The 26,195-nt window shown below is 39.5% G+C and overlaps 1 protein-coding gene and 1 long non-coding RNA gene across 3 annotated transcripts in view; one reads left to right on the top strand and one right to left on the bottom strand.

Annotated features, from left to right (window-relative positions):
* The window catches only part of LOC142138991 (uncharacterized), a 77,775-nt gene extending 57,744 nt beyond the window's left edge, over nt 1-20,031 (bottom strand). The window contains exon 1 of the long non-coding RNA XR_012688143.1: nt 19,829-20,031. This is a non-coding gene — a long non-coding RNA (uncharacterized LOC142138991). The remainder of the gene's footprint in view (nt 1-19,828) is intronic.
* Nucleotides 1-26,195, top strand: part of DLC1 (DLC1 Rho GTPase activating protein) — a 393,767-nt gene that overhangs the window by 34,024 nt on the left and 333,548 nt on the right. Inside the window, exon 1 of one of the 2 annotated variants that reach the window (XM_075196158.1) lies at nt 9,955-10,169. The exons of the other annotated variant lie outside the window; for it this stretch is intronic. The gene's annotated coding sequence lies outside the window, so the exon portion shown is untranslated. Of the gene's footprint in view, nt 1-9,954; nt 10,170-26,195 lie in introns of those variants that run through there. 2 annotated transcript variants of the gene reach the window in all.

Below are 26,195 nucleotides of genomic sequence, written 5' to 3'. Positions count from 1 at the left end.
AGGGGGCAATCCAGGGTCCCCCAAGCTTTGACAGATGCACTGGATCAAGCCATACTTGCCAGACTACTCCCCTATATAAAAATAAAAGTGTGGCACAGTTTGATATCATCATCATCAACATTTATTTATATAGCACCAGCAAATCCCATAGCACTTTACAATTGGTATGAACAGCATGATGAACATGATGTTTGTCTACAAGAAACATGCTCTATCTGTAACTCTTAAAACTACAAAAAATACTGCTTAATGTCTTTTAAAGGATTGTGCATGGATATTATCTAGGGATGTGCACCGGCGACTTTTGAGGTCTCGTGTTTTGTGTTTTGGATCCGGATTTTCGTTATTTTTGAGGTTCGGATTTGTCTCGCAAAACACTTGACGAAAGGTCTCGGTTCGGATTTAAGGTATTGGATTCGGATTTTTTTTGAAAAAAACATAAAAAGTTTAAAAATCAAGTTTTTGGGCTTATTTTCACTCCTAGGCTATTATTAACCTCAATAACATTCAATAACAAGCATTTCCACTAATTTACAGTGTATTCTGAACACCTCACAATATAGTTATTAGTCCAAAACGTTGCAACAAGGTATCTTTCTGGACTGCGTAGAGGAGTGGGTCACCACAATATATATTAAAAACCCTGAACTTTTATGATTCGCACCAATAATTGTACCTGGACTGCGTAGAGGAGTGGGTCACCACAATATATTAAAAACCCTGAACTTTTATGAATCGCACCAATAAATGTACCTGGACTGCGTAGAGGAGTGGGTCACCACAATATATATAATAAGAAAACCATCAACTGGTTTGATTCGCACCAATAAATGTACCTGGACTGCGTAGAGGAGTGGGTCACCACAATATATTAAAAACCCTGAACTTTTATGAATCGCACCAATAAATGTACCTGGACTGCGTAGAGGAGTGGGTCACCACAATATATATAATAAGAAAACCATCAACTTGTTTGATTCGCACCAATAAATGTACCTGGACTGCGTAGAGGAGTGGGTCACCACAATATCTTAAAAACCCTGAACTTTTATGAATCGCACCAATAAATGTACCTGGACTGCGTAGAGGAGTGGGTCACCACAATATATATAATAAGAAAACCATCAACTTGTTTGATTCGCACCAATAAATGTACCTGGACTGCGTAGAGGAGTGGGTCACCACAATATATTAAAAACCCTGAACTTTTATGAATCGCACCAATAAATGTACCTGGACTGCGTAGAGGAGTGGGTCACCACAATATATATAATAAGAAAACCATCAACTGGTTTGATTCGCACCAATAAATGTACCTGGACTGCGTAGAGGAGTGGGTCACCACAATATATTAAAAACCCTGAACTTTTATGAATCGCACCAATAAATGTACCTGGACTGCGTAGAGGAGTGGGTCACCACAATATATATAATAAGAAAACCATCAACTTGTTTGATTCGCACCAATAAATGTACCTGGACTGCGTAGAGGAGTGGGTCACCACAATATATATAATAAGAAAACCATCAACTTGTTTGATTCGCACCAATAAATGTACCTGGACTGCGTAGAGGAGTGGGTCACCACAATATATATAATAAGAAAACCATCAACTTGTTTGATTCGCACCAATAAATGTACCTGGACTGCGTAGAGGAGTGGGCACTGGGCACCACAATAAAATATATAAAAAACCTTCAACAGGTCTGCATTACACTACACATACGGCTGCTCCTCCATCCTCTCCATCATATACATGTTGGAGTTTTAGCATGTGACAACCTCTTGTTTTTGATAATGTCAGTGCATTTTGAATATTTTTCAATTTGCCCCACACCACTGAATGTACTTTATCTATGATACGCATCTATCTATCTTGACTGCGTAGTGTGGTGGCCCCGGTACACAATTTGGTACCGGGGCCACAATAAAATAAATACACCCTCCACGTGTCAGAATTCCACCAAACAAGTATCTGGACTGCGTAGTGGGGTGGCCCCGGTACCCAACTTGATACCGGGGCCACAATAAAATAAATACACCCTCCACGTGTCAGAATTCCACCAAACAAGTATCTGGACTGCGTAGTGGGGTGGCCCCGGTACCCAACTTGATACCGGGGCCACAATAAAATAAATACACCCTCCACGTGTCAGAATTCCACCAAACAAGTATCTGGACTGCGTAGTGGGGTGGCCCCGGTACCCAACTTGATACCGGGGCCACAATAAAATAAATACACCCTCCACGTGTCAGAATTCCACCAAACAAGTATCTGGACTGCGTAGTGGGGTGGCCCCGGTACCCAACTTGATACCGGGGCCACAATAAAATAAATACACCCTCCACGTGTCAGAATTCCACCAAACAAGTATCTGGACTGCGTAGTGGGGTGGCCCCGGTACCCAACTTGATACCGGGGCCACAATAAAATAAATACACCCTCCACGTGTCAGAATTCCACCAAACAAGTATCTGGACTGCGTAGTGGGGTGGCCCCGGTACCCAACTTGATACCGGGGCCACAATACCTCCTCCAAACATGCTACAGACAATTCGTCATTGAGATCCCATTAAGTATGTTAAAGACAGACAGGGTCCAAGTGTTATTAGTTGACTTTGTAAAGAAAAAAACTGTCCCTGTTGCACATAGTCGTGCAATGAAGACTTACTTTTTCATTTAAAGGCACGATCTTTCAAGTGTAGTGTTTGTAAGTCTAAGTCATATTATACTTTTGGTAAAATTGGTTTTTTTGGTTCCTCTTTATGTTAATTAATTAGTAATAGAATTAAAGTAGGAAATAGAATTAAATAGAATTAAAGTAGGAAATAGAGTGGTATAGAGTTGTAGTGTGGTATAGATAGAGTGGTCCACACAATATAATAATAAAACCCTCAACTGGTCTGAATTCCACCAAACAAGTATCTTGACTGCGTAGTGTGGTGGCCCCGGTACACAATTTGGTACCGAGGCCACAATATAATTAAAAAACCCTCCACGTGTCGGAATTCCACCAAACAAGTATCTGGACTGCATAGTGGGGTGGCCCCGGTACCCAATTTGATACCGGGGCCACAATACCTCCTCAAAACATGCTCCAGACAATTCGTCATTGACAGACCCCAGACAGACAGGGTCGTAGTGTTATTGTTTGACTTTGTAAACCCAAAAAAATGTCCCTGTTGCACTTGCACATAGTCGTGCAATCAAGACTGACTTTTTCATTTAAAGGCACGATCTTTCAAGTGTAGTGTTTGTAAGTCTAAGTCATATTATACTTTTGGTAAAATTGGTTTTTTTGGTTCCTCTTTATGGTAATTAATTAGTAATAGAATTAAAGTAGGAAATAGAATTAAATAGAATTAAAGTAGGAAATAGAGTGGTATAGAGTTGTAGTGTGGTATAGATAGAGTGGTCCACACAATATAATAATAAAACCCTCAACTGGTCTGAATTCCACCAAACAAGTATCTTGACTGCGTAGTGTGGTGGCCCCGGTACACAATTTGGTACCGAGGCCACAATATAATTAAAAAACCCTCCACGTGTCGGAATTCCACCAAACAAGTATCTGGACTGCATAGTGGGGTGGCCCCGGTACCCAATTTGATACCGGGGCCACAATACCTCCTCAAAACATGCTCCAGACAATTCGTCATTGACAGACCCCAGACAGACAGGGTCGTAGTGTTACTGTTTGACTTTGTAAACCCAAAAAAATGTCCCTGTTGCACTTGCACATAGTCGTGCAATCAAGACTGACTTTTTCATTTAAAGGCACGATCTTTCAAGTGTCAGAAAGAGAGAGAAGACACAGGAGAGGAGAGTTGTAGCTGGGGACCTGGGGTGGAAGCTCCCAGGCTCCCCCAGCATTGCCTGGAAGTCTGAGCGTGGTGACTGAGCCAGGGCAAGGAATGTGTGCCCTGGATGAGGGGGAGAACTCCATGCCACTATAGTGAACCCAAGAGAGAGGGGGACACTGCACATGGAAGAGGCCCTGGAGTGAGGGCTGCTACAAGAGGCATGGTAGCTGTAGTGTCAGATCCTGAGGCTGAGAGTACACAGAGTGACGTGTCAGAGCACAGGAGACATTATCCCCGCAGAGGAGGGATGAGCTGCAGTTGAGAGGTCTGCTGTTGAAATAGGACATGCACACTTTAACAAACCAATCATTTCAGCGACAGGGCCTACCAAACAACTTTGACTGAAATGATTGGTTTGTTTGGGCCCCCACACCAAAAAAGCTATTCATCTCTCCCTGTACAGACTAAACAGGCTCTACTGAGGCAAGATGTCGTCCTCATCCTCAACCTCTGATTCCTCTCCCCCTACAGTGTCTACTTCCTCCTCATCACACATTATCAATTCGTCCCCGCTGGACTCCACAACCACAGGTCCCTCTGTAGTATCTGGAGGGCAGTGCTGTACTTCATTGAGGAATTGATTATTCATTTTTATAAACATCATTTTTTCAACGTTGTGAGGAAGCAACCTCCTTCGCCGCTCACTGACCAGGTTCCCCGCTGCACTAAAAACTCTTTCCGAGTACACACTGGAGGGGGGACAACTCAGGTAAAATAGAGCCAGTTTGTACAGGGGCTTCCAAACTGCCTTTTTTTCCTGCCAGTAACAATATGGACTGTCTGACATGTCTACTTGGATGGTGTCAGCAAAGTAATCATCCACAATTTTTTCTATTGTGACAGCATCCAATGCAGCGAGAGTAGACATGTCTGCAATGGTTGGCAGGTCCTTCAGTCCGGACCAGATGTTATCAGCATCCCCGCCAGTGCCTCTTTTGGGAAAACTGAGCTTTTTCCTCGCAGCCATAGATGTGGAAGAAAATGAGGGTGGAGCTGTTGGCATGTCACGGTCCTCTTCAGAGGACAATCTCCTGACCAGCAGGTCTTTGCACCGCTGTAGATTTGTGTCCGCCGGAAACAGAGACACAACATACGCTTTAAACCGAGGATCGAGCACGGTGGCCAGAATGTATTCCTCTGACTTTAAAAGAGTGACCACCCTCGGATCCTGGCAAAGCGTACGAAGGGCTACATCCACAAGAGCTACATGCTTGCTGTAATCGCAATGGCTTACCAGCTCCTCCCTCACTTTCTCCAGCTGCTTCTGCAACAGCCTGATCAGGGGAATGACCTGACTCAAGCTGGCAGTGTCGGAACTGACTTCTCGTGTGGCAAGTTCAAATGGCTGCAGAACCTTGCACAACACGGAAATCAGTCTCCACTGCGCTTGACTCAGGCGCATCCCCACTCCTTTGCCTATGTCGTAGGTGGCTGTGTAGGCCTGAATGGCCTTTTGCTGCTCCTCCATCCTCTGCAGCATATAGAGGGTGGAGTTCCAGCGCGTCACAACCTCTTGTTTGAGGTGATGGCAGGGCAGGTTCAAGCTTTTCTGATGTGCCTCTAGTCTGCGGTAGGCACTGGCTGAATGCCGAAAGTGTCCAGCAATTTTGCGGGCCACCGCAAGCATCTCCTGCACACCCCTGTCACTCTTGAGGTAATGCTGCACCACCAAATTAATGGTGTGGGCAAAACATGGGACGTGCTGGAAATTGCCCATATTTAATGCCCGCACAATGTTACTGGCATTGTCTGACACCACAAATCCCCATGAGAGTCTAAGTGGGGTAAGCCACTGGGAGATAATTTCCCTCATTTTCTCTAATATGTTGGCAGCGTTGTGCCTCTTATTAAAGCCTGTAATGCACAATGTTGCCTGCCTTTGCATGAGCAGCCATTTTGTAGATGCTGCTACTGATGCAGCTGTTGCTGTTGCTGCGGAAGGGGATGCATCTACCCAGTGGGCTGTCACAGTCATATAGTCCTTCGTTTGCCCAGAACCACTTGTCCACATGTCCGTGGTTAAGTGGACAGTGGGTACAACCGCATTTTTAAGAGCACTGAGGACACTTGATCGTACTTCTCTGTACATTTTTGGTATCGCCTGCCTAGTGAAGTGGAATCTCGAGGGGATTTGGTACCGGGGACACAATACCTCCATCAACCCTCTAAATCCCACTCCACTGATGGCGGACACCGGGCGCACGTCTAACACCAACATTGCAGTTACAGCCGCAGTTATACGCTTTGCAATAGGGTGACTACTATCGTATTTGGTGGTCATGGCAAACGACTGTTGGACGGTCAATTGTTTGGTGAAAGACTTAGCGGTCTTACGACTTCCCCTCTGGGAAGATGACCGACTAACAGCAGCAACAGCAGCAGTGGCAGTAGTAGGCGTACCGCTGCAGGATTCCTCGGATGAATCCCGTATTGAGGAGGACTCAGTCTGGCTGGTGACTTGGGCTGCAGGACTGAATCTGATGGAGATTGTGGAGGAAGTTGACGAGGAGGGTGTTGCTGGTGTGTATCCAACTGGACCACGGGATTTAGGTGTCCCTGTACCGATGAGGGTCCTAGCCCCAGTTCCTGAACTAACCACTGAACTATGAAGGTTATTCAGGTGACGTATAAGGGAGGATGTTCCTAGGTGGGCAAGATCCTTACCCCTGCTTATTTGAGCTTTACATAAGCTACATATTGCCATACATTGGTTGTCTGGATTTGGATAAAAATAACTCCAGACCGAAGAGGTGCATTTTTTGGTCTTCTGACCAGGCATGACGATGGGCTTTTTCATCCCATGGACATCAGCTGTTTCCCCCCCTGGTGCCTCATTTACAATAACCACATCACCATCCTCATCATCAAGTTCCTCCACAGCGCCAGCTACATCATCAATAGCCTCCTCCCGAGCCACCTCTTCCCGTACAGTGATGGGAAGGTCAGGCTTGACAACCACCAACACGCTTGGACTCGCCTTGGGGATTTGTGATAATTTCTCTTTAGAAGGCAGAGTTGTTTGCTGTTTTGTTGCTGACAGCATAACTCTCTTCAATTTTTTGTAGGGGGGGGGAGGAGGAGGAGGGCTAAGATCCGTGGGTGAAGCTGAACCACTAGTCATGAACACGGGCCAGGGCCTAAGCCGTTCCTTGCCACTCCGTGTCGTAAATGGCATATTGGCAACTTTACGTTTCTCCTCAGATGATTTTAAGTTTCTCTTTTTGCTACTTTTTCTTAACTTGGGCTTTTTGGATTTTACATGCCCGGTACTACGAGATTGGGCATCGGGCTTGGAAGACGACGTTGATGGCATTTCATCGTCTATGTCATGACTAGTGGCAGCAGCTTCAGCATTAGGAGGAAGTGGGTCTTGATCTTTCCCTACTTTATCCTCCAAATTTTTGGTCTCCATTATATGTAGCACAAGATACTGCAGAATGTGTGAACTTGGTAATATTGCAGTACCAATGGACTTATAATGCTGGATTGGTTTTGCAAATTTGGTTATAATTATTATATATATTTTTTTTTTTTTAAATTTTTTATTTTTTTTTACTTTTTTTTTATTTTTTACAAACTTGGGAATAATGGGGAAATAACTATGCCCTTAGAAGCACAGAGCACAGGACACAGCACCACTGGACTGAACAGGACACGGCACAGGACCCAGCAGCACTACGGAACTCAGCAGGACAGAGCACAGGACACAGCACCACTGGACTGATACTGCAGAATGTGTAAACTTTGTAATATTGCAGTACCACTGGACTTTTACTGCTGAATGTGTGAACTTGGTAATATTGCAGTACCAATGGACTTATAATGCTGGATTGGTTTTGCAAATTTGGTTATAATTATTATATATATTTTTTTTTTTTTTAATTTTTTATTTTTTTTTACTTTTTTTTTATTTTAAACAAACTTGGGAATAATGGGGAAATAACTATGCCCTTAGAAGCACAGAGCACAGGACACAGCACCACTGGACTGAACAGGACACGGCACAGGACCCAGCAGCACTACGGAACTCAGCAGGACAGAGCACAGGACACAGCACCACTGGACTGATACTGCAGAATGTGTAAACTTTGTAATATTGCAGTACCACTGGACTTTTACTGCTGAATGTGTGAACTTGGTAATATTGCAGTACCAATGGACTTATAATGCTGGATTGGTTTTGCAAATTTGGTTATAATTATTATATATTTTTTTTTTTTTTTAATTTTTTTATTTTTTTTTACTTTTTTTTTATTTTTTACAAACTTGGGAATAATGGGGAAATAACTATGCCCTTAGAAGCACAGAGCACAGGACACAGCACCACTGGACTGAACAGGACACGGCACAGGACCCAGCAGCACTACGGAACTCAGCAGGACAGAGCACAGGACACAGCACCACTGGACTGATACTGCAGAATGTGTAAACTTTGTAATATTGCAGTACCACTGGACTTTTACTGCTGAATGTGTGAACTTGGTAATATTGCAGTACCAATGGGCTTATACTGCAGGATTGGTTGTGAAAATTTTGTGGTAATTAAAAAATATTAAAGTAGTTTTTGGTATTTTATAAAAAAAACTTTTTTTTATTTTTTTAAACACAGGGGAATATTGGGGAAATAACTATGCCCTTAGAAGCACAGAGCACAGGACACAGCACCACTGGACTGAACAGGACACAGCACAGGACCCAGCAGCACCACTGACCTCAGAAGGACAGAGCACAGCACACAGCACCACTGGACTGATACTGCAGAACACAGCACAGCACAGCACAGCACAGCACTAAACAGCACAGCACTAAACAGCACAGAACTAAACAGCACAGAACTAAACAGCACAGAGGACCACCTAACACACCCTCCCTCTACCCTGATCAATGCCCGAGTGAAGATGGCGGCGACTAGCGGGGAATTTATAGGATCCGAGTATCGCGAGATCCGACAACGGGATTATGAGTCAGAGCCTCAGTTTCACTTTTGAATTTGGCGCCAATACCCGGATCTGTCTCGGATCCGACTCGGATCCGCAACGTTCGGGTGGGCTCGGATTTCAGAAATCCGAGCGCGCTCATCCCTAATATTATCAAGGACACCATAAAATCACAATCACTGTCATCTAATATCGGCCATAGTGTGTGGGTTTACCAAGCAAGATGACGTCAGTTGCCGAATAACCAACATTTGCGTTTGACAAATATTGTGTGTTGGTGGACTAAAGATGTTTCTTTCAAAGTACAGAGTAAGTGTACCAGTGTGCCTAGTTTTGAGTGTAGTGCAAAATTCTAAGAAATTACATTATTGAAAATAGATAAGGGGTTGGAGAGGTCACATTTTTAAATGTATTCTATGCTGTGCTGACAAGTGCGCGGCCATTTCTGTCTTCTCAGATGCTGATATTTCCTAGATAATTCACACTTTCCTCCTTTCCTTCTTTCCTTTCCCCTTTTTCCAGTAACAATCAATTAATTATAATATATTTTTTCTATATGCATTGCCTCCCTTTAATCTTTTATAATCTTTTATATTCTTCTTATTTTATATTGTGACTATTATTGCATTATTTTTCAATATTATTTTAGTATACCTTGCCATATCTTGATTTGTTCTTTCATTTTGTATATTTTATACATACATTTTATTGTATACAGCCTTTTAAAAGGTAACTATAGTGTTATCTACCATTTGTTATGTGATGTATGCCCTGTATATATTATATATATATATATATATATAGTTAGATTTCTCTCTAGAAAAGTTTAAAAAAGACAAAAAAATAATGAACAATCTGGGAAAAAAACCCACAAGCTTTAAAAACATCTCCACCATCAGCCCAGAGCCAGCTGAGAAAAAAAAAAGGGGTGGGGGCTTCACTTTATGTATTGAATAAATAGTTTATCATATTATCACACTATAAGATACCAGTTTTTGCTACGGTAATTACCAAATCAATCCAGTGGTTATATTTCTGCATGCCATATATTTTTCCTTGCTTACATCTGAACATCTAAGCACTCTGTCTGGATTTAATCAAAACCAAATGTGCATCCAAGTTCTCAGCCTAGACGAGAGCAGTCAGAAGGAAGTCACTCTACGGAGACAGGAGGGTGAAAAAAAAAAAAGATAATGGTTGACAGTTTAACAAAGCCTAAAGACAGACTTAGAGGTTATCCTGCAAACTTGGTCTGCACATTACAGGATTGGAAGGATGTCAGCGCAATTCTAATGGGATCACTATGAAGACATTCCCCAGTGTAGAGTGTTCCGAGAATAGAACAACTTGGTGGTCTCATCGGAGAGGTAAAGTAGTATGTCAATGTATGAAATGGCTTTTGAAACATTCTTTGCTTTTATTTTTTTCGTCAACAAACATAATAGGGGTTATTTCAAGTTTAAAACCAAAAAACTGTTCTTGTGTCTACTATACCAAGCGAGTGTAGGGAGAAAATCATACAAGAGGATAACATATTTCTAGACTTTCAGAACCTGCATTTTTATCAGAAGAGAACATTGTGCTATATTTCTGTTATAAACTTATTTTAACTGAATTGCAGCTAGACTGGGAAATATTTTTTTTCTGTTCATGCTGTTTCAGACTCGTAGGCGTAAGCACTTCAGTCTCCTAAATCAAACCTCTGGACTCAGCAGTGAAGGTTTCTTTCCTCCTCTTATTTTCTTTTTTTACAGATTCCATTTTTAGTTTCTATTTTTTCCATTTTGCTGCATTCTTTTAGTACACGCATATTTCTCCAAGGCAGGAAATACTTTATAAGTAATCTGGGACCAGTTCTTCAGGGCCCCTTTTACAAAACATCCTACTACGACTTTAGAAGACAGACATTATTGGGGGTAAAAGTGCTTGAGCGACTGCTACTTGGTTTAAATTTCCAACTACAAAGGGTGTTTGACTTTCAGAAACTGCTTGCAACACAATATGTGGCAATAACTGCAAGCAGGCACATAATCACTAATCATCCGGTCATCATCTGCTATAGTAATAGGTAAGAATCTTACATAACCTTTCCTGAAATGTTATGACCACTGCTTATTACTCAAAATGTGCAGGGATTAATGTGGATTAATGCCTTTATAACATTTTGGAAATGAGTCTAATAAGTCTGACAATAAGATCTGATTAACTCTGAGCGCTTGTAGTTTAATTCTGTTTAATTTAGCCAATAATGATAATTTACAAATAATCTGCAGTGACTTTGATAACACCAGCTACCTCCTCTAATTGTGCCAGGTGATTGTAATCACTGCAAGATATGTAAAAATGTGGATAATACATTATATATGGACAAAAGTACATGTACATCATAAAGGTTATGAAACACATAACTTTCATATGGAAATATTTAAATCAAACCCTATATTGCACATTTGAGCTTGTAAAACATCTGAAGAATTATCAGTTTATAAAACAAAGTATTGCCAATAAACTGCAAATAATATCTGTGAGTTGTGATATCATTGCTAATAATCAGTGAGTTCTGACGTCATCACTTAGTAGACTTGTATTATAAGACAAATAGCACACCCTACTGCAAATTATTACCTTAGTGCGCAATGTACAGTCCCAGAACTCCTTGGGGTCTTATAATATCTTTGTGATTTACCATAGTGGGTGCATTATCCATTATACTATATATTCTATGAGACATCTATAGACCCTGGTCTCCAAAATACCTTAAGGTCAATGTTTATTTTGCAATGTTAATGGCGCATGTTGCTTTAGAAAAGTCTGTATCAATCCAAATTAGGAGAGGTCTAAAGAAGCATTCATTATTATTATCATCTGCTTATATAGTGCCACCATATTAGAAGTGGTTTATAGAGAATACAGAGAGCACATACAAACTCAGATAATGAATGAGATTCTGTGAAGTAGTCATTCTATCCACTGTGCCACATTGACACCCAAAATTCTATATTTACAAGGTGTCAATCAATTCCACAGTACTGTAATATAGGGAAACAAATATATGCAGAAACATTCATTGGGGCAGAGGATGACCGAGTGAGTTTTATATTATGTTACCTATTTATGTGCCAGAGTAATTACTATATTGTGTAACTAAAAATGTTCAACATATTAAACATATAATTTTTACTTTGTTAAGTAGGTATTTTTCTTTGTTTTTTGTGATTTTTTTTTTTTACTTTTTGCATTATTAACATTCTTTATTATTATCATCATCATTGTTATTATATTGAGCTCCAGTAGGGAGTAGTTTGTAGCACTTCCTAGAGAAGTTCCTTGACACATGAGCATGACAGCAATGTGACTTTATTGGAGCTAAGCGAAAGACATTTCAAGGGTATAAAAAGTTATTATACCTCTGTTCATTTTCACTTTTTGCTAACAAAGTTATTAAGATTCTTTTGTGCCAAATTCTGAAATTTTTTTTCAGCGTGACCTTCACAAACTGAATCTCTGGCCACGAAATATTGACTTATGTACGAACTGGAAATTTGCTGAAACATTTTGCTCATCTTTAGACTTTATGGAGCTGGAATGTTTATTTGTTAATTGCTTAGAAGCAAATTCCTGGCGACAATTGAGAGATGATGAAATACAGTGTAATTGCCTCCATGTTTCTTTTGAGATATTCAGTAACATTATTTTGCTGTATCTTAAACTCTCCTCTTAAACTCTCCCATGTCTGGCATGCAACTGTTGCTATAGTTTCAGATTTAAGCTTCTTTTATTTTTCTGTTACTCCCATTAGTGGAAGTAATTATAAAATGTGACATATGTAATATAAGCCGATATATATTAAGTATCATAAATATGTTAAATGGAGATAATATTGAAGCAATTTTATTTACTCTGAGGAGACTATTTATCAACCTATAATCTAAAAAGCATAGAAATAGTAACAAGGCTAAAATTTATAATAAAATAATCACATTTATTAATGCAGGACTGCAGCAGATATCTCTTGTTCCAGCCTCTTCAATGCAAATTCAGTCCCCATAGGTGTCTATGGGGACTGCAATTTTGCCCTAATTATCAAGCTCCAAAATTAGGAGTTTGATCTGCCAGACAGTGTTAACCGTTACAACCTATGGGGAGAGCATCGCAGGAGAGGGTTTTTCGGATCCCTCCCCTGTAGGCTTTGTGCTCTCCACATTGAAAATTGTGCCTGGCCATAGAAACCAGTTAGCAAAGTGATCGTAATTGCGATGTGGAAGATGCTTTGTACAAAATATGAGGTAAAGGTGATATACCATTTATGTAGGACAGTTTTTACTCTGAATTTCAAAAAGGGTCATGGAGAAAACAACTTACTACCTGTACAATAGAGGTCATGGGGTATAATTGCTAAACAGCGACTTTGAAAAAGTGGAGATATTGCCTATAGCAACCAATCAGATTCTAGCTGTCATTTTGTAGAATGTACTAAATAAATGATAACTAGAATCTGATTGGTTGTCATAGGCAACATCTACACTTTTTCAAACCCGCAGTTAAGTAAATATACCCCCATGTTTTTAATCAGATATAGGCTACATGGATGTTCACTGAGAGCAGTTTTCAACTTTCTTCCTTCTCTGCCTCATGTCCGCCTACACTTATCCATGCCTGGTGAGAAATCCACCAGTAGTGATCCCCCCATAACTGTGTGGTCCTTCCTTCTCTAAATAACTAGCACTTGTTTACATTGAGGTTTGCTGACCGCCCTCCTCCTTCCATTAGTTCTGTACCGTTACCCCTACCGACCCCCTGCTCTCTCCCTATACACCACAATCTCATGTTTTTTCCAATCCTTAAAAATTCGGTCATATTTTCTTACACCTTAAATTTCTACTGACCCTTTGTTTTGCCATTTGAAATGCAAGACTTTTGGCACTCTTCGTTTTATATGGTTTTCTATTTAAAATTCAGATACACTGTTATATGTTTTTGTTATTTGATTGACCAACCAAAATAAAGAATTATAGAAAAAAAGGGGTAATTTTCATGGAAGAGTGTAACTGACACACAGCAAAGTTTTAAAATGTGGTCTGGTTATGGAGGTATAAAATATTCCAGCCCATAAAGGGTTAAGGAAAAATAGATTAGGTTGAGCTTTTATGCTAGGAAAGTCTATCTGGTATTGTAAACATGTCCCTCCATCTGGGCTCTGTACTGTTCCTGTGGCTTTGAATGGAGCAGATATGCACCAATGAATGAGCTTGTAGGATCCCTGTGGGGAGGACAATTTTAAGGCACATAAATATTCAGGGGAAAGCAGGACAGAGCATAGTCAAGCAATAACAGTATAGTGAGTGTAAATGTAGTGTGATTGTAAAGTGCTTCTATGTTCCATTCTAATTCCTCCTGCATTTCTCTGGATGTCCATGTGCTTGCCCTTGTGCTTCCATTAGAGATAATACAAGGCCCAACTGAGGTTCATATGGTGTGTATATCTGCTCCATTCAAGGTGAAAAAAACAGGGCAGCACGGTGACAAAGTGGTTAGCACTTCTGCTTCACAGCACCGGGGTCATGAGTTCAATTCCTGACCTTGGCCTTATCTGTGTGGAGTTTGTATGTTCTCCCCGTGTTTGCGTGGGTTTCCTCTGGGTGCTCCGGTTTCCTCCCACACTCCAAAAACATACTAGTAGGTTAATTGGCTGCTATCAAAATTGACCCTAGTCTCTGTCTGTCTGTGTGTATGTGAGGGAATTTAGACTGTAAGCTCCATTGAGGCAGGGACTGATGTGAATGAGTTCTCTGTACAGCGCTGGGGAATCAGTGGCACTATATAAATAAATGGTGATGATGATGACTCAGGTGGAAGGGCAACACAGAGAGTACAGGTTTATGTTAGTAAAACTATACATTGGTTAGTAGGGATTCCTGTTTTGGCAGCACCTACTGCAGACACTCAAAATAGCATACTCTAATCATATACATTAATGAAATGTTTAACAGGCCAAAATACATTTTATATGCTTTACTTTTGGATAACAACGTATCATACTTTAATATGGTCAGCATCTGTAAACGTTTGGTAACAAACGGTAACGAAAGTTCAACCGCGCTGTTTGTTCATTTTATACCACTTGGATGAGGATAAAATGACCCAGTGTTTGACCATGTTGTTTTCTCTGATTGTTAAACATCAATAAAAGTTTGTCTAACATTCAACAGTTGGAGAAATGCCTGTATGATGATGTGAACCTCTCCAAAGATCACTTCAATCCCTTTATTATTTCTGGTTCCTTCTGCGTATATAAAGATTTTGTAAACTTCTAACATTTATTATCCAATTTTTCCTGCTTGTAAGAAAGACACAAATATCTGGTCCAGAACTGTCTTCCAAGCAAAATACAGTTTATTTTATCTAAGACAATAAATTATACTCACTAAAAGAACCATACACAGTTCCTCTATTCATCCTGTGAAAACGTATCTGTTAACAAACTGATAGTCTTTATTATCCAAGACTATGACACCGATGGGACATTATCTTGAGACATTTAGCAATTTACTATAAGTTGCGGGCAGTGTGGGTTTGCATAGCTATAGCTGACATATAGTTACAAATGTCCCCAGACTTTCAGTCCGTCTCTCGCTGCCAATTACTGTGGTGGGAATTTCCACAGACTGGTTTATCCATGAAGCACAATAGCCTTTCTTATGCATATGATGACATTGCCTTGTAACCTGCCACAGTAGATGTTCCCTTCCCACTTGAATAGTCCTAGATTATGAAACGTTTATTAGTCTTATCACTGGTTTTGAATATGTTTGTACATAGTAATTAAGTCTCCTCTAAGATTACTTTTTCCAAGTCATCAAAAGGAAAATAGGGTTTCTATCACATCATGAAAGACAATTGCCCTGAAATTTTCTTGAGAATCAATTTTTAAATGATCTAATCACAGTACCAGGGTAATGACAATATTTTCCATAAAACGTCAAAATTAAAAAATGTTAATAATCTCCTTTGGAAGTGAGATAACAGACGTGACAAACCAAATGGCAATTCGAAACTTAAAAATGTGTTAATTGTATATCTAGCATTGTTGTAATTGCTAATAGCAATGAAAGTATATTGTTAACAGCTTACGTGAATAGATTTTTTTTCTGTGCTTTCTTTTGGGACTTTATATTCTCCATATATATTGGACGTGTCCTACGGTGCATTGCCTGTTAGAGCAGAGCGGACCTAGACCCGTATTCATCAGCAGACAGGGCCGTCTTTCCCATTGGGCACGCTGGGCAGGTGCCCGGGGGCCCTGCAGCCCAGGGGGGCCCTCCGGAGGCAGGAAAAAAAAAAAAACCTGCAAGAAAAGAAGAAAATTCTTACCGTGCTGTCAGCTGGCGATCCGGCTCCCTCCCTGGTCTCCTCCTCCGTCGCGCTGGCAGTGCATGTCGGCCGCCCGACATCCATTGCAGGCTATAGGGGCCAATATATATAATCATTTTTAATTTTTTTTGTATATATAGGGGCCCCGGTGCACTGCTGTGCCCGGGGGCCCAAGAGGTTCTTAAGAGGGCCCTGTCAGCAGATGCATCTTCAGATCCGCTACTTGTAGAATACTGACCTGCGTATGCCCGATTAATGTTCAATTTAATAAAACGCACAATATGCTTCTTTTGAGTGCTTTAATGAATCAGTCCCATAGCCATAATGTGTAAGATAAAAATGTAAACTGGTAAAGGTTGTGAGGGAGTTAAGTATTATTAATAATACATCATATTATTTGTGATCAGATGTGCTCTTTCTTCATTGATCTAATCTGAGTGATCTTTAACCAGTTCCCTAGCAGAGTTTAATACAGATGAATTTTAAGTTTGGCACAAAAATTCTGCAAATTGACAGATGATACATTGTTTCCTACAGTAAGTTCCTCTGCCGCTAGTATATTCCACCACCAAAGGTATAGTATGAGTGTGAACTACAGAGTGTTTGGTAACTTTTTTAACTTTTGTTGTTTTATTTTGCTACCAAAATTTTTGTTGTAAAAGTCACAGTATTGTTCATAAATTAATTTATAGCAACTATAGGACAATAGTAATTTCATAGATGGCAAAAGCAATTGCAAAACTTGTTATAAGTGATACTAAATATAAAATGTAACCGTCTATTGCGGTATTTGTTTGCACAAATTATTATAAGAGAAAGAATTTTTGTCACAGATGGTATGAAGTAAATTGCAATGATTTGAGCCATACCTACAGTGATATTTATTTGACCTACAAAAAGATGTTTGAAAAGCTGGGAAAAATGAAAGACAACATTGCAAATATAAGAATAATATCTCTACCTTAATTTGAAATATATAAATTACAATTAAAAAGCTCATTCATGGGGCACAAAAAATGTGGACCTACAATGTATCTGTGAAAGTGCGTCTACTTGTCCGCCTAGTGCATTTCAAGATGCATGTTCTCTTCTCAAACTTTTGAACCAAGCCCATTAAATGAGTCTGAATTTACCAGTGACCTACTTTATACCACTTCTGAGTAGGTAAAAAAAATCAGGCTCTTTTGCGTGGAGAAAAACGCAGTCCAAACACACACCAATCACAGCACCCGCAAAGACACACACTCATATGCGCATATGTTTGTACATTGACAAATACAAGGGTGCTTTCCAGATCCCCTGAATGGGGTGTCATGTATCGCTCAAAATAATTTAATTAATTTCACATGTACTCTTAGGTGGTAGGGATCTGACACCAGATTATACTTTATACTTTCAATTGGACACTTTTTGCAACATCCAGAGCTTTTGTACCAATGTAATTGAAACATAAAAAGGGGTCCTTTTATCATTGGTGGATAGCAGGGGCAGGCTGGGCTGGGGGTATCTGCCCCTCAGGCCGGTCTAACAGTGGGCTACCTTGGTCTCGGTCATGGGCCACCTGAATTTTTTTTCTTTTAAAATGTTCCTAATAGTCTGCTTAGTCAAATCTTGCCCTTCGGGCTAAAAGTTGCCAGCCCTCCCCTGGTGGGCAGTGAGCGACAGGGAGAATCATTTTGTTTGGCTGCATACTGCATGTCTAACTAACGACGTGTATGCACATTGCGATGGGATCCAGCACTGGATGAAGGCAGACTTCTCCAGCAGCGATTGTGACTCCATTCACAAGGTAAGCAAACACTATCTCAAGATGGTGTTAGTTTTATAAGACTAGTCATGCCTTTTGAAGTCTATGGGGACTGCAGTGACAAGCATTAGACAGGTTAAGGTCTGTTTATCAAAGTTTAACCCCTTGATAAATTAAAAGAACAACTGCGATGGCCATTATCATTATCGTTTTCTCCAAATTTTTGGCCCATCGCAGCTCAGGAAATAGACCCCAAAGTCTCAATGACAAAAATGAGGCATACAATGAGTTGTATTCTAAAAGAGAAAAGGAAGTTTTAATAAAGTAGGTATTGCATAGTAATGGAAGGCAGGAATCTGAAGTGCCATGTTCACTTTTGCCAGCATGCTCAGTCCTATCATAAGCTGCAATCATGCAAGCTGTCACATAAAGAAGTTCTACTAATGCACTTCAAAACCAGTGAAATAAGTGTGCATGGTGAACAAATATTTGCACACAAAATACTCACTGCATGTCTGCATTTTGACAGCACACAATTGACCTTTATGCCCCACAAATTTTAATAGGTTGTGCTAGCTCATACTTGCCAACATTGAGTGTTTATCCTCTGGGAGGGGGCAGAGTGGGCAAATTGCGTCATTTTGGCCACATCCTCCACGACGAAAGCAAAATTTTTTCATGGGGGGCATGGCAGAAATTGCGCGCTTCATGGCAAATCGTGTCATTGAGGCTCCCATCCTGCCCACTTCACTAGGAAGTGAGCAGGATGTAGGAGAATTGCCTGCACACCCAGGAGTTCGGGAGACCAACTCGTGAGTCTCCCGGACATTCTAGGAGAGTGGGCAAGTATGTGCTAGCTGTGATGTTGCAGTGACTAAGGGGCACAAAGACTCCGCTAATTTGAGACCATGCTTTCTCATCTTAAAAGTATTTTAACCCGTAGTTACATATACTGCCCAGTATGTGGAGGTATAATTCAGAGTTTCATTGGACAAACAAGGGGTGTTACTTGCATTGCACTCTTGTAACTGGGCAGGTAAGTGTGTGATTGTGTGATTGGGTGTGTGATTGTGTGATTGGGCGTGTGATTGTGTGAGTGATTGTTTGATTGGGCGTGTGATTGTGTGATTGGGTGTGTGATTATGTTTTTAGGTGTGTGGCCAAGACAGTTGGGGTTAAATATGTCCAGATTTTGTAAATGGAAGGTTTGGAACAGAAGTAGACAAGTTTAAATGTTGATTTTCCTCCATAAGACAGCAGACAAATTACCATCAGTTATATATTTTAGTATAGTATGTGTAGTATTAGTTAAAGCATTTGAGTGGAGTTCCACTTTACCCTTAATATCATTTCACTGTAATGAATTGCAAGTGTAGCATGTGATATCAGTCTCATGTCCCTACTGCAGTTTGTTGTTGTTGTTTCCGTGGCATAAGATATAACAGAAGCTGCTTTCCAAATTCACAATGATTACCAAATGTGTATTACTGTCTCTGTGTATTCATAGGAAGTTTTCAATTCTTTGTAAAATCATACTGGAAGTAAATGACATTATTATATCTGGGCTAATAAATCAGTTTTCTGAACCAATTTACTTATGATGTGGGGTGATTGGTATACCTTAAAATACTGCACAAATTATCAGCACTTGCAATAAAAATGCAGCTCAATGAACTGTGGACATTTTCAGCATCATGTAATGGTTAGAGGACCTCCTACATGACACACACTGAGGGGCTGATGCAGAGTGGATCTTATGCCTGTTTGTAGAGTGTAAAATATACAAATTTGCACTGCACATGCCCACAAAAAGAACACACACTTATGCGCTCATGCAGGCTTTCTCAAATCTCACACTAGTGCCTTTTTAAGCTGCAGGGCAATATAAATGCTTATATTGATACATACCTCACAACTGTCCTGATTTTGGCGGGACATCCTGATTTGCAGACTGCATAATGGCTGGAGCTTAACATGAAAGTGAGTGGAGTTTTACCCAAATATGTCCATTTGTGGGTGGAGTTTCATCAATCCAGGGGAGGGGCTTAATGTGTCCTGGATTAAAACAAAAGTTGTTGTCATTGCTTATCCTCAATCTTTCAAATCTGTATTTATCTAGAAAAATAAAAGTATGGGCTATTAGTTCACAGTTTAATCAAAGCATTAAACCTTGCTACTAATATCAATATTTACAAGAACTATAAATGCTTCAAACACTGAAATGCAGATAAAATCAAAAGCACTCACATCCCAAGTCTAGAGGATGGCAACGAAGTTATGGTGTATAAACCACACCCTATAGCCTATTCATAGAACTACACATGCAGGCATATCCATGGATGCCAGAGCATGCTGCCACTTGTAGAGCTACAAGCACTAGAATGTCCAGGCATTTAGGGCTCGCTGGTACCAGTACTACACTAGCAAAAAATACTATAAACCATTCAGACTCCATGATTATTTTTTTTATAAAAAATAAAAATTCCCCCACACACCTTAATTTACCAATTTATTGCTCACCTAAATTCTGTGGGGATCCTCTTCTTTCTATCTTCTTGAAATGCATAAGAGAAAAGCACTATGGACAACAAGAACATACTCCTTGTGGAGTATTGATGTTACTCGCAGGCCGGGCTTCCTGTCAGCTTTAGTCAATACAGAGAGGATTCGCTTTGATTGGTGGGAGCGTGGGAAAGCCACTCTGAATGGTTAATAGTGATTACACAGGGAATATAACTGCAATGGATTACAATGACACAAGTGTGCGTGATAGTCTTTTACAGTATTTCTTGCCGCTGCACTACAGGTCCCAGGGGGCCCTGGATGTCAAAGCATGCTGACACTTGTAGTTCTATAGGTGCCAGAATGCAGACCTAAATTGGGTCCGAAAAAAAAACACATTCTATGTATATGCTGAGTTGGACACATCTCAGCTGATCATCAGTATTATAAGTTCTTCATTTACACCAGGGATAGAGCACACACAGTAGAAAGACAGGCGTAGCTGCGCCTGCGTCTAGGTCTACATCTCTTACATGCTCTTATTGTACTTCACATACACTTACATGCCCTTATTGTACTTGACATACACTTACATGCTCTTATTGTACTTGACATACACTTACATGCCCTTATTATACTTGACATACACTTGCATGCCCTTTTTGTACTTGACATACACTTACATGCCCTTATTGTACTTCACATACACTTACATGCCCTTATTATACTTGACATACACTTACATGCTCTTATTGTACTTGACATACACTTACATGCTCTTATTGTACTTCACATACACTTACATGCCCTTATTATACTTGACATACACTTACATGCTCTTATTGTACTTCACATACACTTACATGCCCATATTATACTTGACATACACTTACATGCCCTTATTATACTTGACATACACTTACATGCTCTTATTGTACTTCACATATACTTACATGCCCATATTATACTTGACATACACTTACATGCCCTTATTATACTTGACATACACTTACATGCCCTTATTATACTTGACATACACTTACATGCCCTTTTTGTACTTGACATACACTTACATGCCCTTATTGTACTTGACATACACTTACATGCCCTTATTGTACTTGACATACACTTACATGCCCTTATTGTACTTGACATACACTTACATGCCCTTATTATACTTGACATACACTTACCTGCCCTTATTGTACTTTACATACACTTACATGCCCTTATTGTACTTGACATACACTTACCTGCCCTTATTGTACTTTACATACACTTACATGCCCTTATTGTACTTGACATACACTTACCTGACCTTATTGTACTTTACATACACTTACATGCCCTTATTGTACTTGACATATACTTACATGCCCTTTTGTACTTGACATACACTTACATGCTCTTATTGTACTTCACATACACTTACATGCCCTTATTATACTTGACATACACTTACCTGACCTTATTGTACTTTACATACACTTACATGCTCTTATTGTACTTCACATACACTTACATGCCCTTATTGTACTTGACATACACTTGCATGCCCTTATTATACTTGGCATACACTTACATGCCCTTATTGTACTTGACATACACTTATATGCCCTTATTGTGCTTGACATACATTTACATGCCCTTATTTTACCTGACATACACTTAGATGCCCTTATTATACTTGACATACACTTACATGCCCTTATTTTACCTGACATACACTTAGATGCCCTTATTATACTTGACATACACTTACATGCCCTTATTGTACTTGACATACACTTACATGCCCTTATTATACTTGACATACACTTACATGCCCTTATTATACTTGACATACACTTACATGCTCTTATTATACTCGATATACACTTACATGATCTTATTGTACTTGACATACACTTACATGCCCTTATTGTACTTGACATACACTTACATGCCCTTATTTTACTTGACATACACTTACATGCCCTTATTGTACTTGACATACACTTACATGATCTTATTGTACTTGACATATACTTACATGTCCCTTGCCTTTTCCTATCCAACTCTATGGGGCATATTCAGGATTACCGTAATTAGGATTAGCTCAGAGAGCTGCGAGCTGAAATCCAGCGAGAGATTACCGTATTAATGGTAATATTTTTTCCTGCGCTCGAACTTTGGAACAATTGAATACCCCCCTATGGGGCATATGCAATTGTCGGCGAAAACACCGAAAATCTTGTGCTCTGCGCACTATTGCCGTAATAACGTTATTATGGTAGTTTTCTCGCTGGATTTCAGCTCGCAGCTCCCTGAGCCGCGAGCTGAAGTCCAGCTATTACCGTAATAATAAAATCCGGACAATTGAATATGCCCCTATAAATGTTAGGAATTGTATACACAGGATGCAACTAAAGCTGGGTACACACTACAGAAAATTTCATCATATGTGATTTCTGTAGCAAATTTACCAATGATTAATAGTCCCGATGATCATGCAGATTCATGCATATTTACCTGCAAAATTTACTGTAAGTTCATCTCTCATAACCATCAACTCAAACGACTCAAACAGACTCCAGAGATATCTGCCGCCCCAACAGCAATATACAAACCTAATTAAAATAATGGGATGAACCTCAGAAATGTAAGCTGCATAGTAAATATACTCCCAAACTCTTCATTTATTTGTAAATTCACATTTTGCGGAATGAGTAGTGCTAGAATGGCGATGGTTAGTTCATTGTGGATGAGGTTGGTGTAGGACTTAGCACTGGGAAACTGGATTCTACTTGACAAAATATTTTGCGGAACAATTTTGACATTTTAACTTATCTATACGGGATATAAAGCTACAAATGTATAACACTGCTACTTTCAGTGAATAGTGTCAGAAGTTTGTTAGTAAAAACCAAATGATTACCTTTATTTATCAACAAATAATAAATGTCTTTGGCATTCTTATATTACATTATGGTATAATCATAACATTGTGCATTTTGCTTAAATGTGCTGCAAAACACAGCAACCCATCAGCTTATAGTTATTATTTTAGGCACAGTTTAGATAATGAATGCAAACATATTATTGGTTATAGCAATTTGTGTACATTGCATCATGTTATTAGATAATTACCAGGATGTAAGTATGAAAGTTGTCCTTAAGTTCTATGGACAAAGCCCCGCATTTTAAAGATTTCTCACTGGAAATGTCCCAGATTTTTTTCTAGAATTGAAGTTTTATTTATTTTCTATATTCTAATGATAATAATGATATTTAAAGTAAAAACAATTGGCATTATAACCGAGGTCAGTAAAAATATAACAATAGGGATTGTAGTACACAAATACCTGCCTAGAATGTACCCTGCTCAATGTGCTTAGATGCTTCTGCCCCTGTATATTAATTTACAACGTTGGCAATTATGAAGTTTTAATCACATAACTGAATAGAAATATTACTGCATGTTATGTAGTCACTTATGCATACTTTTAACTGTGTTTTTATTATTCTAAGTACAATACATAAATGACATACAGAAAACGTAAGTACTTTTGTATTAGCATAGCAATTCTGGCTTATTTAATAAAACATGTAGGAAAAAACAATGATGTACGGTACCCATAGCAACCAATCAGATAACATTTAGCAGTTTGCTGTAGTCATACAAATGGAAATTAGAATTTAATTGGTCGCTATGATTATAGCACACATGTTGTACTTCCGCTGTTGTATTAAAAAGTCCAGCTCTGTAGTATTGCTTATTATACAGAAAGAGCTTAGACTGAAAAAAACAACAGTGCCGATAGCTTAGATGATCTGATTGCCTTCCCTCAGGCATGTGATACTGTTTCTGGATGGGCAATCTGTCTATCTCTGTGAACTAACATGACCCAGAACAATCAGCTATGTAATGTTAAGCAGTAGTTTGATGTACTTAATGAGCAGATAAAAATCAGATTTTGAAGGTATAACTCAAAAGGAGTCATCTGCCATATTACTTTGTTCTCAGTGTTCTACAATGCCTTTCTTTGTGTTATATGATCTCCTGCATTATAGATTGGACATTTCAGATCAATTAGATATAAGTAATGAAGCTGCATTTTATAAAATATTCACATGCTAAGCATCTGCTTAATTTTCTGAGGAACAAAGGCGTTTAAAGAAGCTAAGGCTTTTATGTAACTCGTGTGTTACCAAGCTATTAATAACTCTCACCATGCACAGGCATTATCTTGCCATAGAAAAGCAGATGCAAAGTGCAAAAGACTCCCTTAATATGTCACTTAGTAAGTTAAATTATACCTTAATGAATACAATTTTTACACCCCCAATCAAGTTACAATATTTTATACAGGTATTCAGCGAGATGCCTTCTGAAACGGCGCCCTATTGAAATAGCCACCCACCAAGTTAAATACATATCACTCTTCCACTTTTATTCCAGAAGGAGGTAGTTGGAAATGAACCATTATGCTGCATAGACACTGGTAAATTATGATGACAGCTGAACTCTGGCTGCTGAGTATCCAACATGTGGTTGTCAATATACATTGCTGGACTTTATCAGACAAGTTCTGCCATGCCATGATCCTGTCCTTCACCACCCCACCTCTGGTGTACCTCAGGCATTCATAAGTGCACTTGCATGCCTGAGCATCCTGCCGAAGATGGGCTCATGTTGCTCCACCAGTGTGTCTCATTGAAGTCATGCACAATGAGTGGAGTGTGGACAGGCGTAGAGATAATGGGATGGGGGAGGGTGGAAAAGATTATTTTTTTTAGGATTACTGTTCTTGGAAGATTTTATTTTGCTCCCTGGTCAAATTATAGAGAACCACCAGTCTTACAATGCCAACCTTCCACTAGTGTTTCTGTTTGCCCTTTTTCCAGCCCACATTGCCTGATTGCCTGTAGAATATTAAAATAAATTGAATCTTTAGGCAGGGTGCTGGGGATGTTAACTGGGTGGGCTGGACAGCTGAATCAACTGCATCAGTCAGCAGGATAGAAGACTATATTTTATAGAATAAATTTTAATATAATAATATATTGGTGTGAATCATATGATATTTTACATATAGAATAGAAATTGTGCTTATGATCACATATAAATGAAAACTATTTAAGTCTTGCAGCGATAACAAAAGGGATATATCACGGGGCAAACACTTTGAAGTCCTTCAGGCTTTAAGAAGTACTAAGTCCTAATGTTCTTCCTATAATAAAGACTAACTTTTACTCCCCGCTGCCATAGAAAAATACAACATAATTAAAAAGCCATATTTCCAACTTCAATTATTTATAAGGCAATTCCACAGTGCCGGAGAGATACATGAATACAACATAACAAATACAAAATGCACATAAATATAATAACAAATACAATTAAGCATAACAGCAGACATGTGGTAAAAATCCCCAAGTGTGAATAATGTTCGAGCAAGTACAGGTTGCATCATCATCATCAACATTTATATAGCGCCAGCAGATTCCATTGTGCTTTACAATTGGGAACATACAGTAATAAAACAATACTGGGAAATACACACATACGTAGAGGTAAGAAGGCCCTGATCGCAAGCTTACAATCTATGGGACAATGTTTTGATACAAAAGGGTAAGTGCTACATCATATTGAATATTTGTCCAGCTAGAATGCAAAAGGCTACAAAGAATTTAGTGGGCTATATGCTCAGACATACAACTATGTTGGTCAGAGGGTTGTTGTCTTGTGTTAGCTGTGTAGAGGGTGGTAATAGGGTAAACTAGGGAGATT

This window comes from Mixophyes fleayi, chromosome 1, assembly GCF_038048845.1.
Source record: "Mixophyes fleayi isolate aMixFle1 chromosome 1, aMixFle1.hap1, whole genome shotgun sequence".
NCBI classification, from domain to species: domain Eukaryota; kingdom Metazoa; phylum Chordata; class Amphibia; order Anura; family Limnodynastidae; genus Mixophyes; species Mixophyes fleayi.
This window is presented reverse-complemented; position numbering and strand designations above follow the sequence as displayed.